This window comes from Bicyclus anynana, chromosome 25 (genome assembly GCF_947172395.1).
Source record: "Bicyclus anynana chromosome 25, ilBicAnyn1.1, whole genome shotgun sequence".
Lineage (NCBI taxonomy): Eukaryota > Metazoa > Arthropoda > Insecta > Lepidoptera > Nymphalidae > Bicyclus > Bicyclus anynana.
Window position 1 is genome coordinate 7834156 of NC_069107.1, and position 17178 is coordinate 7851333.

General features: G+C 36.7%; 1 protein-coding gene and 1 non-coding gene across 2 annotated transcripts in view; one reads left to right on the forward strand and one right to left on the reverse strand.

Annotated features, from left to right (window-relative positions):
* Nucleotides 1–17178, reverse strand: part of LOC112055973 (uncharacterized) — a 743744-nt gene that overhangs the window by 716061 nt on the left and 10505 nt on the right. The gene's annotated exons all lie outside the window — the stretch shown is intronic.
* Trnag-gcc (transfer RNA glycine (anticodon GCC)) lies at nt 190–260 on the forward strand. Its single transcript has one exon. It is a non-coding gene; the product is annotated as a tRNA-Gly (tRNA).

The following is a 17178-nucleotide window of genomic DNA, read 5'->3' on the forward strand; positions in this document are numbered from 1 at the left end:
GACTCTTCGCCGCTGCTACCTATTTACATACGGTAGTAAGAGGCTTCACCTTTTTTAAAATAAAGTACATATGTCTAGCTTTCGCATGTCATTCTAAACGATAAATTACTTGATGTTGAAAAGTGTACTTTCTTTTCTCATACTAACAGATCTACATACTGTTACAATAATTTCGCATTTATGGCACAAGCATCGGTGGTTCAGTGGTAGAATGCTCGCCTGCCACGCGGGCGGCCCGGGTTCGATTCCCGGCCGATGCATGCTACAAAACTTTTTATTATTTTTTATTTGAATTTTTTTAACTTTGTCCTTTATTTTTTTTGTAATTTCTTAAGAATTTCAATATGTAAGTAATTTAAAAATATACATCGGTAATGACAAAAACATTAAGCATTTTATGTTTCATTAGATTATACTTACGGCCATGAAGACAAAAAAAAATAATATAATAATAATAAATATTAGAGACTAGCTGACACCGCGCGGTTTCAAATGCGTGATTCCCGTTCCCGTAGGAATACGGGAATAATTATATATAGCCTTTAGCCTTCCTCGATAAATGGGCTATCTAACACTGAAAAAATTTTTCATATCGGACCAAAAATTCCTGAGATTAGCGCGTTCAATCAAACAAACAAACAAACAAATCTTCAGTTTTATAAGTATCATCATCATCATCATCATCATCATCATCATCATCATCATCATCATCATAAATAAATAAAATAAACAGCCGATGGACGTCCACTGCTTGACATAGGCCTTTTGCATGGACTTCCAAACAACACGGTCTCGAGCCGCAAGCATCCAGCGGCTGCCTGCAACCCGCTTGATGTCCTCGGTCCACCTGTGCTATCCGAACTATGTGGCCTGCCCATTGCCACTTCAGCTTCGCGACACGCTGAGCTATGTCAGTGACTTTGGTTCGTCTGCGGATCTGCTCAGTTCTGATTCGATCACTGTTCCATCGCCCGCTGAGTGACTTTGAGTCTTTTTATGAGGGCCACAGCTAGCGACCAATACTAGTATAAATAGTATGTATATTACTATATACATATACTAGTATAGATAGTATATACATTGAACGGTCCTGGATAAGGCTATGAGCTATTTAAGCAATTGCTTAAATCATCCCGACTAGAGACGAACAAGAAAAATAAATTTCAAAAACCCGGATTTTTTTAAATAATTTTTTGTATTTCATTTAATGGTACGGCAGAGGTTCCCAAACTATTATTTCTCATAGGCGACTTTCGAAATCTAGCTGGTTCAATTAGACCCATAACTACCATTTCCCAAATTTCGAAAAAATATGCATATATCTACTAGTAACTATGGAAATTTGCGTTGCGGTTCAGTTCAACGCCAATCAAATTAACAAAAAAATTATCAATTTTCAAAAAAAAGTGAGAATTGATTGCTGAATTAATTAATTAATTCATCGTGCTATGAGTGGATGTAAAAAAGCAAAGTTGGCCAATCATAAAACTTTTGTACTTACAGCACAAGGACTCAAAAATCTCATTTGTTTTGTTTAGGAAGCGCCCTATGTATGATTTTTTGTTGTTATGACCTCTGTTGAGCCTCCCGTTGACCCTTGGGGGTCCACCTGGACCACTTTGGGATCCAATGGACATCAAGTTACCTCAATACGGCACTGAGTATGTACCTAATAGGGTCATATTTAGTGCGTGAATCATCCAACCCGAACCATTCTACCTGCCCACCCAGAATTACCTTGATAATATGATCCCGGCTTGTAATTTGGAGGCCGAAGCTGATATTAAGCTGTCATTTCACGCCTTAGGAGCACAGATAATATACCCACACCTCACAATTTACTTGGATAGTGGATACTGATTTTGTTCTTCGCTGTTTTCCCACAGGATTTTAATTTTATAACAAACCAGCCGACGCCTGGAAGTTTCACCCGTGTAGTTCCCGTTCCAGTAGGAATACTGGGATATAATATAGCCTATAGCACCCGGGGATAGTGTAGCTTCCTAACAGTGAAAGAATTTTTCAAATCGGTTCAGTAGTATTGGAGCCTTTTCAATGCAAACAAACACAATCAAATCTTTACTCATTATTATGTTAGTATAGATTTTTGATATGTGTTTATTTTTGAGAAACTTCACAAAAAACTCTCAGAAATAATAAAACCTCCGTTAAACATGACATTGTAGTGTTCTGAGACATTCTAGTGGCAGTTTGATACCGTTACTATCGCGTTAACGTAAACGTGAATTTCTAAGGAATTGAAACAACGCCTAGTGCACTAATGCACAACTGTTTCAATTCCATATAAATTCGCGTTTACGTTAACGCGATAGTAACAGTATAAAAACATTGAAACTCCCACTAGGCATCCTGAGGTCCTAGTGGCAGTTTGATATAGTAACGATTGCCTTAATGTAAATGCGAATTTCTAAGGAATTGAAACAGCGCCATCTAGTGGCACTGCTGCACAACTGTTTCAACTCCATAATAATTTACGTTTACGTTAACGCGATAGTAACAGTATGAAAACATTGAAAACTCCCCCTAGGCACTCTGATGCCTACTACTCGTACTTTTGGTTTTTGACTTGCCAAAGCGGTATCGGTATTTAGAACATATCTGATTTTTCTTTCTTTCTTTTTCCTGTATATCTTAACCTGATCCAGGACTCGATTCCTCGTGATACATATCCATATAACCCAACACTCAAGCCCTTTAATATTAGGCCACTAGCTGACGCCGCGCGGTTTCACCCGCGTGGTTTCTATTCCCGTTGGAATACGGGGATAGATTATATAGCCTTCCTCGATAAATGGGCTATCTAACACTGAAATAATTTTTCAAATCGGACGAGCAGTTCCTGAGATTAGCGCGTTCAATCAAACAAACTTTATAATATTAGTATAGATAGCTAAACGATGAACCTCAAGAGCAAAATATCGAACATATTTATACATATAATTTAAAGATATTATATAATATTTAATAAGTCGTGCATCGCGTTTGGAAAGTAGGTACATATACCAGCTTCAGTTTATGAGAACGAGTTGCTAAGCGAGTAATAACATCGCATTAACTGAGATGGAAACATACCGAATTATATTGCGATAAAAACTTTGCGAACGCTGTCGGAACTATAATGGGTCGTCGTTATCAACCCATATACGGCTCACTGCTGAGCTCGAGTCTCCTCTCAGAATTAGGTTAGGCCAATAGTCCACCACGCTGGCCCAATGCGAATTGGCAGACTTCACACACGCAGAGAATTACACAGAGAATTACACAGAATTACGCAGAGAGATACACACAACTGAAAAGTTGGAAGTGCATGCCCCTGACAGGATTGATATTGATCTGTTATTTGTATTTGAACTTTATTTAAATTATTACAAATTATTCAATATTTAAATTTTGAAAAATAAATAAAACATTCTGGAATACTTGTTAAAATTTTGATTACTGGGACTTTGGAATGGTTACATTGCCAACATTTAATTTTCCTTAATGAGTTAATTAACTAAACAAAGTAATCTTTATCGTGATATTCATTTTAGAGTGTCCATGGTCGCCAAACCAAGGGAGCATGCTTAACAATACATTACCAATCTTTCTTTACTGAAACTGTTCTATAATTGTTTTGACGTGGTTGTTCCAGCACATTGGTAACTTACCAGTCTTGCGTGATTTATTACCTGACACTTAACAATAGTACCTAAAACAGAACAGCTCACAAAGTAGATTGATAATTTTCAGTCAACTAAATTGATAGGTGCTGAATACAACGCGTCATTCCGGTCGCAACTATTCACCCGTGAGTCCCCACTTCATCTTAAAGTCTGCGTATTTCGAGTAAAGTTGACTCGATTCGTATTCATAAAGTGGGAAGCCAGAAAACTAATATAAAACGTAAGCGCGGCTTATTACTTAAAACTTGTGAACATTTCAAACGGTAAATAAATTGCTCCATCTGTGTATGTTGGGCACTGTTTGTGCCACAGTACAGCTAGCGTACAGTACGGTGCGCCCATTACCATCTCGTATAGTAGTAGGAAAATTTCTTACAGCGTTTGCCTGGGGAAATACTACTACTATGCTTACTTTTGTTGACAATGATGTGTGTTGCGATCATACATAGTTGCCAGCGAAAGTACAGACTCAAATGAAACTTACCCTAATTTGATAAATGTAGTGCTGAGAATTGTAGAACGTGTTACATGTAAATATGCTTTAAGAAAAGTTTATGCTCTAAGCTACTGTTGAATAAGGACGAGAGGTCAATGTTTTTTTTTAAATAAGACCAATATTCTCCCTTCAATAAGTCAGAAAAGATTGAGTTAAAAGTGAGTAAAAGTCCAGAGGATTAGGATCGAAGCACGATCTGTCGGCGACGAGTCTGGCCCCTTTACCGTTGAGCTATTGAGGCTTTATTTGTGTTTATGTATGATTTGATTTAATAAAAACTCAGTTGCTTCATAAAATAAATTAACCATTTTATAACATTACTTAACTGTAAGCTTGCTAAACCGTAACATGCACCTACCCGGCTCGGCTGGGACACTTTACTTTGCAGTTATTCAAGGCGGTTAGCCGGATGAAAGAGAATTCTTTAGCTTGTATTGCATTTTAAATCACTTGAAATGTAGACAAGGGCTTTCGCATATTCCACTTTTCCTTAGTTACACGAACAAACGGTAAACAAATCCATGGGCTTTCTTTAGCATTTATTTTACTGTTAGCTGTAGATTCTTTGAAGGGCTACTTCATCTCATCCGAATTGGGAACAGAAGGGACCCTCCTTCTGTTCCCAATTCCCTTTCCCTTTAAGTTTCAAAGAACTTTCTCTTTAATAAATACGTTGCCACAGACACGTATATATTCGTAGACAGATACAATATCATCATTAACAATCCATATATGGCTCACTATTGAGCACGAGTCTCCTGTGAGGGTGAGACGGGCTAAAGTACTTACATAAAGAATTAAAAACATTTATCAGTTTACAAAGTGATAAAACATCGCTTGAAAATGTAATAATGATTGTTTTTGTAAAAAGTGCGCATGACGTCACGACACGGAGCCGCTGCAATTATTTGTGACGTATTTTTAATTCAATTCCCCGTAGTCGACGGGTTAAAATGCACATAACTGAAAAGTTGCAAGCCTCGGACCGGATTCGAACCTACGCCCTCCGAATCGAAGGCACAGGTCATTTCTACTGGGCTATCACGATTTACACCCCTCTTTGCTTCAGGGTGGGTTCATAATGTATTACATTGTAAACAGTGTATGTTTATACAGACAGCAAGTCACTGTGTACTGTTTTATTTGACACATGTCAAAGTAAGCGACATGTGACACTCAAAATGACAAAGCGAAGTACAAGTAGAAAAATAGTGTAGTCATTGAACCAATAATAATGTTATTCTATTAGTATCACTCGTGCACATTTTAATTTTTTTTTAATTTTTTTTTATTACAAGTTAGCCCTTGACTACAATCTCACCTGATGGTAAGTGATGATGCAATCTAACATGGAAGCGGGCTAACTTGTTAGGAGGAGGATGAAAACTACTACCGGGCATACCACTGCGCCACGGAGGGCGTCAAATGCTATTGATAATGATCCGAATAGACGTGCTCTCCAAGGCACGTGAATAATATAACCGAGGTAATATCGCAATCTCTGTCCAAATATGTCAAAAAGTCTCTTATTTGACGTTAAAACAAACCAATTCAAAAGCATTTTAAAAAGATAAAATTGAAACATTCATGAGTCACTTAACACCTACATTCTTTGTTACATGTTAATAAAAGTTTACTATAAGTTAAGTATTATTTATTTTTAGATAGCACGGGGAGCGTCGTGTTAGCTTACAGCGCAGACTAACGTAAAAAACGTAGAAGGCGCTACATAGAGTTATATGTGTATTGTAGTTGTAGCGGATTCACCATCGCAGCAAAAATATGTGAATAACAATTTAATAAAAATATTTATACTAGCGGACGCCCGCGACTTCATCCGCGTGAAATTTAGTTTTTCACAAATTCCTCGGGAACCATGGATTTTTTCCGGGACAAAAAGTAGCCTATGTGTCATCCTATTTCCATTTCAAATTTCAGCCAAATCGCTTCAGTAATAGCGGCGTTAAAGAGTAACAAACATCCAAACATACATCCAAACATCCATACAAACATTCGCGTTTATAATATTAGTAGGATTTAGTATTGAAAAGTTTTCAAAGAAAACGAACCGTCAAATAATTAAAAAAAAAATAGAAGCATTTCATTATGCTTCGTTTTAGTTGTTGTTCGCCCGTATGACCTAATGGCTCCACGGAAGACGCTAGTGGATCAAAAACATTGGTGGATAAAATGCTGAGTGGAGACTATTTTGATACCACACACATTAATTTTCGTGTTTTCTTTATGTGATTACTGTATTTCTTTAGTTTTCATTATTATGTATGTTTAAGTTTTTGTTTTTTTTTTTTTTTTGTTTTTCTTGTATTGTAAGTAATGTATACGTGTGAGTTTAATAATAATAATAATAATAATAAAAACATTTATTCAGCCAAAACAACATAACATAAATAAGAAAAAATACATGAGAATTAATACTAACTTAATACTAAGGCTTCGGCTGAATGGGGCGCTGCCTCAGCTCTATGCTACAGCTAAGTAACTGTAGCGCTGATTTTCAGGCATGACCCCAGGGTGAGCTCACGGACTGATCGGGAGAGCGTTGCGTCATTTATTGATTCCAAATTTAAAATAGATAAAATAATATACTACTATGTATCCACATATCTATAGTAAGTAAAAAACATAAGTACATACAGACGAACGTAGAACCTCCTCCTTTTTGGAAGTCAGTTAAAAATTAGATTGGAGCGAAGGACAAACATTAATATTATATGCAAAAAATAAATAAAAAATAAAATAAGATTACTAAACAACTACAATAAAGACAAAAAAAAAATAAAAAAAAAGAAAAAAAAAAAAGAAAAACAACTGTCCTGCAAAATATTTGGTTATTGTTTCTGTAGAACTAAGAGATGTTCTTTAATTAGTTTTTTGTAAACAGTAAGAGATTTGGCTAGTCTAATTGGTGGCGGTAGGTCGTTCCAAATTTTGCAGGCTGAGTACTTAAAAGTCCCCTTAAACGAGGCAGACCTATGAAACGGGCAAGAAATACGTGGAGCTCCTCTTGGCCTGCATGTACTACCTTGACTGGCCCATTTTATACGTGAACACAAATAAGATGGTTTACCAGAGGAGATGACACCGAAAATTAGAGTGGCTAAATGTAGTTTCCTCCGCGCCTCCATCTTAAGTATGTTAGCGCTATTTAAAAATGGACTAACATGGGAACGGGGAGGCACTGGAAAGCAGAATCGTGCACAAGCATTTTGGACTCTTTGAATAAGCTTGAATAAGGAATAAGATGAAAGGAAAATTAAATCACTTAGCTGTAGGTATATTTCGTTAAGGAAATTACTAGAAACGACCAAATCCTACCACCACATGGGTGGCACAGGCCAATTTAGAAAATGTAAAATTATTTTACGTATGTTTTGTAGAATTCAAAGTGTCTGTCTATCATTCTATTAGTCTGTGGCTAACAGATAAAAATAAGCTCGTTCTGTCATTTCGAAGTCCAATAAAAGATTGTGTTATAAGTTTACTGAGTGACCATTCTCAGTAAACGAAGATAACTAAGATTACAATGTTTGTTAGTCATTGGTTATACATTCCAAAGAACTATAACTTTATCTCAATGAGTACCTATAATGAACATCTGTTGTCGTGAGGTATTTGCTCTAGGTATCATCATTAACAACCCATGCTCGGCTCACTGTTGAGTACGAGTCTCCTCTCAGAATGAGAGGTGCTAGGGTAATAGTCCACCACGCTGACCCAATGCCGATTGGCAGACTTCACACACGTAGAGAATTAAGAAACTTAAGAGATTAGGATTACTTAGAGTAAGATGAAAAGCTACACTCTTTTCAGTTTCTACACGACATCGTACCGGAACGCTAAATCGCTTGGTGGTACGTCTTTGAAGGTAGGGTGATATAGCTAGCCAAGGCCGAAGCCTCCCACCAGCCAGACCTGGATCAATAGGGATGATGATGTTTTTAAATAGTATATAAATTAAGAGTATGCTAATAGTAAAGCAATTTTGTAAAAGTAACAGGGTATCTGCGATCATTACTTTCGGAGCTACAGGGATTTAAAGGGTCAGATTTGTGGCGCTGCCACGGATCTCTGAAAAAACGCCCCATACAAAATGGTACGAATTAATGACGTCGTAGGTACATAACGATCGTTAGATTTCTATGGGCGTTCAAACAAAATAACTAATATCTTTGTTATTTGTGAGTTTATGTTTATAGTTCACATATTGAAAAATGTCACATTTAATGTAAGGAAGCTAAAACTGAATGAATCTTCATCTACGATAAAAGATTTTTAATAGATTTTGAAATTTTATAATATTATTTATTTTGCAAATATCCAGACAATCTTTGCTTCTTATGTATCAATTAGTTAATATTGACCTTATTTACCCCAATCTATACTAATATTATAAAGCTGAAGAGTTTGTTTGTTTGTTTGATTGAACGCGCTAATCTCAGGAACTACTGGTCCGATTTGAAAAATTCTTTCAGTGTTAGATAGCTCATTTATCGAGGAAGGCTATAGGCAATATATTATCCCCGTATTCCTATGGCAACGGGAACCACGCGGCTGAAACCGCGCAGTGTCAGCTAGTGTATCATAAAAATCAAAATATTCAAACCCAGTCATCATATCCATTGAAACAAAGATTTATAAAATCCAACGTTACACAACGTCACGCCAAGAGTTGAGTCCATCGCTCTTTTATATTTATATTTTAACTCCAAAATAAATGGTTACTAGGTAACAAAGATCACTTCCTACACCGCGTAACAACAACGTATCACTTCAAAACAACGTTACGTTACGAATATAAGCCATGCTGGGTGTCAGTCCGAAACCGACACAAAAAAAACATTACCGAATTCCGACCAAAAACATTCCCACAAATAAACATCAGCTGTCGCTTAGTGATGTGCTATTGCCGTGACTTGCCGGTTTTCTAGGTATCTTTATGTGTGTATAGTGGGAATTTTCAATGTTTTCATATTGTTACTATCGCGTTAACGTAAACGAGAATTTATATGGAAACAGTGCCACAGATGGTGCTGTTTCAATTCCTTGGAAATTCGCGTTTACGTTAACATGATCGTCACAGGTTCAAACTGCCACTAGGCCCTCTGATTATAAAGGAAAAATTATTAAAAAGTAGGGATACTTTATGTTTTTCCTTCACCGTTTGACACACGTGATATTTAAGTTCTTAAAATGCACATAACTGAAAAGTTCTCTTGATAACTGAAAGAAAACCCTCGGAATCGAAGGCACAGGTCATATCCACTGGTCTATCACGGTGAAGAAAAAACATCGTGAGGAAACCTGCATTATCTTAATTCTCTAGGTGTCAAGTCTGCCAATCCGCATTCGGCCAGCGTGGTGGACTAAGACCTCTCTTACTGAAAGGAGACCCGTGCTAAATAGTGAGCCGAATATGGTTTGTTAATGATGGTGATGATAATGAATGTCTTCATAAGATAGTTTCAATTCATATCATACTAATATTATAAATGCGAAAGTTTGTGTATGTGTGTGTATGTTTGTTACTCCTTTACGCTGCGGCTACTGAAGCGATTTGGCTGAAATTTAAAACGGAAATAAATTTCAGAAGTGGAGAAGCTTCAGATCACTTTTTTCGATGATTTTGTAGGCAATAAATTCAAAAGTTGCGCTTTTAAAAATTATAATAATAATGTCACACTAATATATAGGTGAAAGTTAGTGTGTGTGTCTGTATGTGTGTATGTTTGTTACTTCTTCATATCGCAACTACTGGACCGATTCTTAAAACAGTGTCGTCCCGAACTTATTCATAAGAAATACTAATTAATGTACCTACCGATTTTTCGTTATTTAAACTCATTCGTCGGTAATATCACAACACTAGCAAAATGAGATACCGTTATATTTAGAAGCCCCTGCTCTTCCCAAATCAGATATTTTAATGGAAGAACGACATTATTTAGCGATGCGGTGCGCGTGTCAAAAATACGATTAAAATGTTAAAATACTTCTATCTCTAAAGATTTACTTCCCGTGTAAACTAATGGTTGTAATAATTTAATGAACCGTCCATTTTTCTTCCAACACCAAATGTCAGAGTCAAATATTTTATTAATGTGTGTAAAATAATACTTTTGAAGCATAATTTCATATTTCGTCGCTGAAATTATTCTAAAAGATGTTCTAATTTCGAAAGACTGTTTAGTGTAAAGTAAAGTTTAGTGCTAAAGTGTAAAAACAGCCGTGTTTGTGTGAAATTGAAAGAACGCAAAGCATATCTTTATAAATTACTAGCAAACGCCGCGCGGTTTCACCCGCGTGGTTCCTGTTCCCATAGGGGAAAAAATATAGCCTATAGCACTCGGGGATAGTAGGTTCCCAACAATGAAAGAATTTTTCAAATCAGTTCAGTAATTTCAGAGCCTATTCAATGCAAACAAACAAATAAGTAAATCTTTCCTCTATATAATATTAGTATAGATTTTCATGTCTGTGAGTGATTGCTAAGCAGTGGTACTTTTCCATGTCTTTCGCCTTCACCTGTACCACCACTAGCCCACGTCCCGCGGTTTCAACCGCGTAGTTCCCGTTCCCATGAGAATACGGAGATAGAAAATAGAAAAAAAATGTCAAAATCGGCTCAGTATATCCAGAAAATACCCCCACAACACCAGAAACTTTAACTTTTTAAAATAATGAAAGGGATATAAATATTTTTTTGTAATGCATCAATATTCGGCTCACTGCTGAGCTTGAGTCTCCTCTCAGAATGAGACGGGTTAGGCCAATAGGCCACCACGCTGGCCCAATGCAGATTGGCAGACTTCACACACGCAGGGAATTAAGAAAATTCTCTGGTATGCAGGTTCCCTCACGATGTTTTTCCTTCACCGTTTGAGACACGTGGTATTTAATTTCTTAAAATGCACATAACTGAAAAGTTGCAGGTGCATGCCCCGAACCGGAATGGAACCCACACCCTCATCTCGGCTAATATAATAAATTAATTTATGTACCTATAGAGCAGTTACAAATTAATTATTATGTATTTATTTTCTAAAATTAAGTGCATAAATAATAATAATTTAAAGTTTATGCTCTTGATCCGAAGTTATCCAAATATACGCATATGTAGTTACATTGAAAAATAAAATAGAAATTTCACAGACATCGCAATATATTAGCCGAAATTATAGCAAAACTGTAGAGTCAAAGAAAATATAAGCTAATATTACTTGCAGCATAATTCATTGTGACAAATAAATTCGGGATCAGAATCTACATTTTCATAATCTCCTACCCCTAGTTCAGAAGCTATGCTGGCTGCAATAAATATTGCATGCTATGGGGTATATTTGCTCACTCAACCCCCGTGATAACTGCATGGGGTGCGTGTTAGGGTTGCCACGCGCCTTATAAATTATTGTGTGTAATATTTGAAATTAATTTGTGTTGTAATTTATGAGATACAAAGTAAACTCATATTTTTTTTAACTTTGAATCCGTAATCCGTATTGTATTTTTAGGAATTTTCACCACAGAAATGGCAGTTTTTTGATATTTTAAATAATTTTTTAATACGAACGATAGTATCGATATGTAATAATAAAATATGATAATCATTATTATAAAATAATCCTATCTATCCTAATGGTCCACTACAGGATCAGCTCTCCCTCTTTTATTCTTTACTAGCTGCCGCCGCGCGGTTTCACCCGCGTGGTTCCCGTTCCCGTTGGAATACGGAGATAATATATAGCCTTCCTTGATAAATGGGTTAACTAACACTGAAAGAATTTTTCAAATCGGACCAGTAGTTCCTGAGATTAGCACATTCAATCAAACAAACAAACAAACTCTTCAGCTTTACAATATTAGTATAGATAGGAGAGGGGATAAGGAGAATAGACCACTATGCTGCCTCAATGCTGTAATAGGAAAACAAATAATAATATTATATTACCAATGGAAAATAGAGAGCCGTAATAGCCCAGTGGATATGACCTCTACCCCTGATTCCGGAGGATGTGGGTTCGAATCCGGGTGGGGCATGCACTTTAACACGTTCGCTGCTGTACAAGATCAATTGACCTCGTACGTCTAGTGTCTTCAAAAGTTACGAGGTCCATCCATGAGCCTCGCACCGCACCAGAGGGAAAATACACATATCACAACGGTGAAGGACAACATCGTGAGGAAAGCTGCACACCTGAGAATTTTCTTAATTGCGTGTGTAAAGTCTACCAAAAATGCATTGGGCCAGCGTGGTGGACTATTAACCTAATCCCTCGCATTCTGAGAGGAGACACGAGCTCAGCAGTGAGCCGAATCAATGGAAAATAATACCTATTGGAGGATAAATTCAAAGAATATGCTTTTGTTAGTTATCAAACTTTTCAGTTGTGTGCATTTTAAGTAATTAAATATCACGTGTTTCAAACGGTGAAGGAAAACATCGTGAGGAAACCTGCATACAAGAGAATTTTCCCAATTCTCTGCGTGTGTGAAGTCTGCCAATCCGCATTGGGCCAGCGTGGTGGACTATTGGCCTAACCCTTCTCATTCTGAGAGGAGACTCGAGCTCACCAGTGAGCCGAATATGGGTTGATAATGGTAGTTATCAAAACATTTGTGTAGAAATACTTAAATTATGCAGTCAAGGTAAAAAGATCACCAAGTTTTTATAACACTCAATATAAACCATATTACAGCAACAACTGACAACCCTTGTCACATTCACAATACACCCAGTTTTGGTACAATCATACATACGATTTTGGACCTTCCACTAAATTAATACAGTCCATTTCAGTTTGTCGTTAGTTAAGTAGCAGGCACCCCTGATTTACGCGGCTTATTACATTTTATACGCGTGAAATGAACACGCGGTGAGTAAGCAACGCCATTTGCAACTCTATCTCTAACGGTCCAAAATGTTTATGCCTTTTCTTAACCAAACACCGGAGGCGAAGGTAGGTCATGGATACTTTGTTATTACTTCATTATTATTTCTATTCATTAATATATAAAAGCGATGTAGTCGTGATAGCCCAGTGGATACGACCTCTGACTTCGATTCGTAATTCTCTGCGTGTGTGAAGTCTGCCAATCCGCATTGGGCCAGCGTGGTGGACTATCAGCCCCTCGAGGAGAGTCGAGCTCAGCAGTGAGCCGAAAAAAAAAGACGCAGAAGATGTGGGGTGACTCTCTAATAGTGGAATTCATAGACATTGTGGGGGTGCTCCCAGTGCTGAGTTTTTTTTTATTTTTCTATTCTTTACAAGTTAGCCCTTGACTACAATCTCACTTGATGGTAAGTAATGATGCAATCTAAGATGGAAGCTGTTAAAAGGAGAATGGAAATCCACACTCCTTTCGGTTTCTACACGGCATCGTACCACCAGCCAAAAAATTTAAACTCTATCTGATCTGTATATCAGAGTGTCGAATTTAAACACTATTTGTTTGAGAATTTGACACTCAACGGGTGAATGATCCCCTGGTCACTTATCTACGAGTATGTGTGTTTGTAATTTTTTTACGATAGCCAGATGCACTAATTATATAGGCTTACTTTAAAGGGGAATGAGGAAAAGGGGGAGACACTTTGTCTGGCCTTAAAATTTAAAAGAGTAAAGGATTTCCACACGTACAAAGTCACGAGTATCTACTAGTTTCTGTTTAAGGGGGAAGATCAACTGTGTCCCACTGACCCTGTTAAACAAAAGGATATAGGGAAGATAAGGTAGAGGGGTCTTTTTCCTGTACCCCTTTATACTTACAACCCTTTTTTCGACGCGGTCATAAATTATTTACTTAGGTTTACACTTGGCGATAAATTGCCAAATGCTCTACGTTCTTACACAAAGAAATATGTCAACACGCTTTTATAGTGAAATAGTGATAAATTAAAAAAAAAGTAAAATGTACAACCCTTGTTGTATTGGTTTTTTAGGGTTCCGTGTTCATATTGTCAGTAAATATTAAACGTCAGCGCAGCGCCCGATTTACCGTAGAAGCTGGTAAAGCTGAAACTTCATTGCCTCAGTTTGAGATATTTTTGCCAAAGAAATTACAAATACAACTTAATTAGGAATCAGCGTAGCGGATACATGTTTAAAAAAAAGCTTTAAAAATCACTGGCAGGTGTTTATTTTAAGTATTCTTGGAGCCGTGTTAGCCCAGTGGATATGATATGATTCCAGATGGTGTGAGTTCCGAATCCGGTCCGGGACATGCACCTCAAACTTTTCAGTTATGTGCTTTTTAAGAAATTAAGTAACTATCAGGTGTCTCAAACGGTGAAGGAAAAACATCGTGAGAAATTCTGCATACCATTTTTAATTCTCTGCATGTGTGAAGTCTGCCAATCCGCATTGGGTCAGCGTGGTGGACTATTGGCCTAACCCCTCTAATTCTGCCTTCCTCTCGTGAGCCGAATATGGGTTGATAATGAGGCTTGGGCAGACTTAGTCTCCGCTGGGGCAGACTTGTTTCGAAGTGGAGGCCACTCACCAATTTTTAATGCAATTTTTTTTCACAAATCTCTCGGGAACCGTGGAATTTTTTTAATTAATTTTCATTCCAAATTTCAGCCAAATCGATTCAGTAGTTGTGGCGTTAAAGAGTAACAAACATCCAAAAAAAAACATCCATAAAAATTTTCTCGTTAATAATATTAAGTAAGATAGGATAGGATTGAACAGCATGAGTTTCGAATCTTATTTCCTTTTCTATCAGCTGAAAGTTAGCTGAGATGACTACTACTCACTACTGTCAATAATTCTGTCAACGAGTATGACCATTTCTGTCAATGATTCTGTCAATGAGTATAACCATTACTGTCAATGATTCTCTCAATGTGTATGATGAAAAACTTAATTTTATATCCGTTAAGCAAATAAACCTACCTTCACAATTATTATACAGAACCCCTTTCCGCTATTCCTCTCTCACACTTGGTGGCCTGTCAATTTGATGGCTCGCGTCTATTTTTTTCTACGGATTGTCAGTTTTTGTCGGTGTACGCAAAAATCATTGTCATGTGAAAATATTCGTTAGTAAACTTTTTTGGTTAGTAAACTTTTTTAGTGTTTTCCGTTCTCGTTGTAATTTAAAACTTCAAATACATTTTATAGTATTAAAAATCTTCTTTGATATGTGTTTGGCCTTTATTAATTCGTATTGCTGAGAACTTTCTACCTATATGAGTTGTGTCTGTTATTAGGGGTCTGATGATGAAGACCAAGGTCAATTAAGGGAACCCCTTAACGGTTTACGGTAGCTACCTTGTGCTTGGGCTTGATTAATTTGTATTGCTAAGAATTTTGTACCAAGATGGGTTGTGATGTCATTAGGGGTCCACACCCATTTCGGTTTTTACACGACATCGTACCGGAACGCTAAATCGCTTGGCGGTACATCTTAAAAAGACTTGAGTATATTTGCAGACATTCGGTTGTTTTTTCTCACTTTCAACCCCCACAACTTTTAAACGGCTCAACCGATTTTTATCAAATATATCTAAAAACACTCGCACATAAGTTACCTTTTATACAAAAAAAACTAAATTGAAATCGCTTCATCCGTTCGGGAGTTATGCCACAGACAGACAGACACGTCAAACTTATACAACCCCTCTTTTTTGCGTTGGGGGTTAATAAATAAATTGATACCCAATTATCATGAACTTATTTACGAAGCTTTTAGTTCATTCACAACACTTAACGCCTTGTTTTAGAGGATAATAATTATCTGAGGTCCCGGGTTCACATCTAAGGTCTTTGCTTTCTAAACACGACTCGGGTGGTGATAACAATGGCTGGATGTTTGTATCTTAGACTAGATGAATAATAGACGGAGATGTGTTTCCAATTTCTATTTGTTTAGCTTGAGCTTCGAATGTATGGCAATTAGGTACTAACTGTTTAGACGTACGATTTTGATATTTACTCAAGGTTAACGTTCAAGTCGCTGATATTAACCTAGCCGATCGAGCTACACTCGATTTTATGCACGTTGGTTTTGCTTATAAAGTACTATAGCTCAGGGCCAAATGGCGAACCGCGGTCCTTATCCGGACCGTCGACGTGTGAGGACCGAAAAAATATATACCCCGCAGTATAAATCTTCGATCTCGACTTACTGATAAACATCTCCAGGATTGAATATTATCTCCGGGATAGCTTGCATTAATTTTACTCCCAACTTCAGACATATAGAAAAAAGTTACTTTTTTCATTGATAAGTAAATAAATACCATTGTAATTTCTGTAATTAGCTTTGTTTAATAATTATTCTTAAAATGGACCCTGATCGAAACTAATTGGCGAACCTTGCTATAGCTGGTCCAAGTTAGGGTACCTGTAAGTCTTTACACTACTTTGTTCAAAAATAACAATTAATTCAGACCTTGGCATTTAGCGCTATCTGATCAATTTATGCCATGATGAAAATTTACTTATTTTTTGATTTTATTTTTATGGTTGTAGTTTCTGATAAATCTATTTAAATGGGTTATAGTTATACCTATTTTTTTTTATTTTACCGACATTTAAAAAGAAAAAAAATATTAAAAATATAAAAATTATATCAAAATCGTCTTACCTGCTTCCATTTTTGTATACTACATTAAACATTACATTGTAGGTACAAGAACTGCTCATTCAAATATATTAGATTTGATATCGACTAAAATAAAACTTTCTGACATTCTAACATTTCTCTCTAGTCTGTGGCGTCTATACTCTATCGGCAATGATGCAAATGTTTGGCCTTTGCCATGCGGATGGTAATTGTCTGTGTTCCCGATTGTGACTTTATGGGTGGAATCGCGTCATTATCTATGGGAATTATTGGAGACGATGCATTCACCGGATGTTCTGAATAGTAAATACGCAAATAGTTAAAAGACGAAAGAGTTTTGTTTGTTTATAGCGAATAGGCTTTGAAACTACTGGAACGATTTTAAAAATTCTTTCACCAATAGAAAGC